Source organism: Abramis brama, assembly GCF_963993115.1.
Source record: "Abramis brama genome assembly, chromosome: 16".
NCBI classification, from domain to species: Eukaryota; Metazoa; Chordata; class Actinopteri; order Cypriniformes; family Leuciscidae; genus Abramis; species Abramis brama.
In genome coordinates, this window is record NC_139978.1 from 27,041,210 (window position 1) to 27,045,105 (window position 3,896).

Consider the following 3,896-nt stretch of genomic DNA (forward strand, 5'->3'; position numbering starts at 1 on the left):
GCTGCATGGTGCACCGTTTATACATTTGATATTTTCTGGAGTGAAGATGATCACTCACAAATTGGTCAGCATAAGTAAATTAAACCCTCTTTGCAGAGATGCAGCTCCTGCAAAGAGACAAAGCAGAGAAAATATCAATTCTCGCTCAAGACATCGCATCTGTCATCAGAGAGGCACCAGGTAAACAATGCACATAAGAAGCAGGTAACAATAGTTGTAATTTTAGATTCCATTTACAAGCGCATTTTGCACGGGGTATGTAGTATTGATGTTGTCTTGTTTTCTGTTATTTTTGTTGTTGGTTTCTGAGGGAGACATGGAGAAATGGAAGAAAAGGGAGATGGCAATAAGTGAGCAACTGAAGTGAATGCGTGAATGTATTGAATACTGTATGAAGGTCATGAATATTATTAGCAAAGAATATTGCAAATATGTTATACTTACCTTTCCGTGTACAGTAATGAAATATAATCCTATATAATACATGAAATTAAGCACTTTATTAGAGCAGAATGTCTTTATCTGTGGAAAAGGGACTACATTATCAAGCTGATTCAGTTCTACAAGTTCAAGTAAGAGTTCAATGTGTTTATGTAAGACTATATGGTAATTACAGCATCTTTAAGTGCCCTGCTGATGAGCTTCAACATGGAAGCCTATAGGTTTCATTACAGCATAGTTTTGAAGGAAACTGTTATAACAGTTTCCTTCAAAACTATGCTGTAATGAAACCTATAGGCTTCCATGTTGAAGCAATAACCATTGTATACAATGGTTATACACTGAGAGTTGCTATAATACTGCAGTAATTTAATATGGTGTGATTAGTAATCAATTATCAGCAAGGCCTCCCTTATAACGTATACACTCTACACGTATAGATCTGGGACTCGTGAGTCGTACATGGAGTGTGAAACAGATTAAGTAAGCAGTAATCTGTACGTCACTGTTCTCTGAGCAAGTGTGTAAATAATTAATAAGATTTATTTGCTGACCATTGTATAATTGAGGACTCTCTGCTGAACATGGAGAAAAAACACCGGATTGGGAGAAGATGGCAAGAATATGATTCAGACTTCCAGTCTACCAGTCTACCCTTAAAGATGTTGACCGGGAGCTCAGAGGCCAACTAATCTGCAAGGTTAGAACTGAATCAAGGGAGAGAGCAGTCCTCCTCCATCTGAAAAGAAAATATCCAGGTAAAGTGCTGTGGATAAGTAGATACATTAAGATATTAAGATCAACTTTGAAAAGGACCATAATGCAAACTAATAAATTAATTTCTCTGCATGTGTGTTTCCTAACTTTGCTACAGATGGGCAGGGCATTGCCATTAGACTGTCCAAGCAGGAAGCCAGCTCCAACAAGAGACTGAGACAGGCAATAAAAGAATACAAAAGCATTCACTGGCCACCGCAAATGAGCATCTTCCCTGCAACAATTGATTTTCAGGAAGCATGCGATTCCTCTTGGCATGTCTACTTCTGCTTTGATGACGCTGTAAGTATTAGTTACCTAACCATAGTAACCACACAGCAGTCACTCTAGAAACAATCTTACAACTGTAAGGCTGGTGCCAGTATGTCTGATCGACCCCTCGATGAAACAAAAGGCCCTCCTGAGAATTAACACTTGAACTATCTCCTGTATATTTGATATCATTTAAAGTGTCTCAGTGCACCTGGTAAAATGGTCTCATTCTCCCAACCATAATGAAAAGCTAAAAGAAGTTATAAAATATGAGAAAAGTGATGCGTCTCTAAAAGGTGTTCCCTCCCCCAGATCCTCCATTCAGACTATACCTCCTGTATGTAAAACAAGAACCCATTCAAGTACAAATTCTGATCTCACAGTGTGAATCCCTCAATAGGGAACCAAAATCTAATTATAATGACAGACGCCACCATTTGGTAAGAATATTGAATTATCTGGGTATATAAGGAAAAGGAGCAGAAAAGTTCGGGGAGTCTGTAGGTTGACTTCCCACACAACCGCTGTGTGTAATTTTTGTTGGCAGGTAATAATTTCTACAAATTCCTCTATTTCTGAATTGTTGTTATGATATGCTTAACTGATGATTTTATTCTTATGAATTGGAATTATTGTTTCATTACCTGGTCAATAAATTGTAAACGTTTGACTTTATTCTGACTGACTCTGAGATTTGTTTTTCCCCCAAGTAGATTATCGGATTCGTATATTTCCACAAGTTTGCGTCAGAGATTAGTGACTAATACCTGGTATCAAATTCAAGCGTGCTTGGATGAGGAGATAAGTTATTTTCCATCTAGAATCAGAAAAATGCTGTTTGATCAACCTAGATTTGGGTGCATCTAATTACCTGTTCTAATTTAATGTTGCTTTAGATAAGTGTATGTGGAATGCCACGAGCTTGGCCAAGCCAAAGCCATTTTAAGAAAAGTAAAGTTGATCGACTAACGTCTTTTAATGGTAGTCAAGACCTCTACTAAAGTAAAACGATTGAATTAAGTTCCTGAGGGGCATTCAAGGGGGCTATTTAAGTATCTTCGATTGTGTACGTGGGAATATGGCAAATCCCAGATATTTAGCCAATTGCCTGTTTTGATGACTGGGACTGTCGAAATTGTGCCGTGAGGCCTTGCGGGAAAAAGGTACCTCGGAGTGATATAGTTTCCTGATCTAAGCGGGTAAAATATAATCAGAGTTTAAAAGAATAATCAAATATTCGTTCACGTTTAATGATGCACAGACATCATTAAAATCTTTTTCATTTATGGAGTCAGATGAAATAACGAGTTAATACATGTGAGAAAATATACTGAATGTAATCTTGTTGTGTTGCAAAAAGGAAAGACAAGTAATACGCAGAGAAACCTTCCCCATATTATTGGAAACCCCCATTGGACCGATAGACGGGCTTACACAACTGCTTACTAACCACAACAACCTGCCCATCATTTTAGAAACCACCTGGTAACATGACATAGCACTTTTTATTTCTTTTGTCTTCCAGAGTCTAAAAAGGCGAGGGATTGATGCCTTACATATGAAGACTCGGGCAGCTGAGCAAAAGTGCATGCTTTACCAGGAAATGAGAACTGTAACTGAACACCTCCATCCGCAGCATGCCTTTCTGTGCTCTGCCATCAAAGACACAGACCATCCAACGTCTCCAACAGCTGGAAAGAAAACGACATCAAGCCACTGTGATGTTTCACCGACATGTACCAGACATTGTTCCTGTAGACAACCCCTACTTGTGTCAGGCCCTCCCCATGTCAAGCATACAGACACTGGTATACAATGATGATGGTGATAATGATGATGACAATGAGGATGACAATGATAAATACGACTGTAAGCACTGGTATGACAGGACAGGGCCTCCATTTACAAAGCCTCTCAGAGTAGAAAAAAAGTCCCAACTGGCCTAAAATCCTCAGACTGTATATTCAAACCAGTGCACAAGCACTTCATAAACATTTTGAATCCAAAGAAATTATCCTGATCTCTGTTAACAGTCTGTCTTTCATCTGCCGAGTTCAACCTTGCTGTGAACACAGGAGATTTACATTTCCAGTGCTGTCTGATATAATTATATTATGTGAAAAAAGAATGATGTCTTAAAGTGTAAATACAAAGCGGAAAATATATATGTTGCTGCAGATCATAGAAACCTTTCATGGTGATGGAGGAATATAATTACTTTACTGCCTTACTTGTGCAGACATGTTGTTTTACATCCATTTTAAAGCTTAGGTACTGTATTTAAGCACATACTGCCACTAGTCTGTGTGATTACAAAATTGTGTGTTTACCATAATGTGATATTACTTCTTTATTGTAATGTACAAATGTGGTCAGTGTATGAGAGGTGTTTTGTTTCCATTTCGAGAGGATTCTTGTATTGCGTA

General features: G+C 38.1%; 1 long non-coding RNA gene across 1 annotated transcript; it reads left to right on the forward strand.

Moving 5' to 3' along the window:
- Nucleotides 1-806: 806 nt before the first annotated feature.
- On the forward strand, nucleotides 807-3,528 carry LOC311066402. Its single transcript, XR_014603070.1, has 3 exons — nucleotides 807-1,199; nucleotides 1,316-1,500; nucleotides 2,996-3,528. It is a non-coding gene; the product is annotated as an uncharacterized lncRNA (long non-coding RNA).
- The last annotated feature ends 368 nt before the right edge of the window (nucleotides 3,529-3,896 follow it).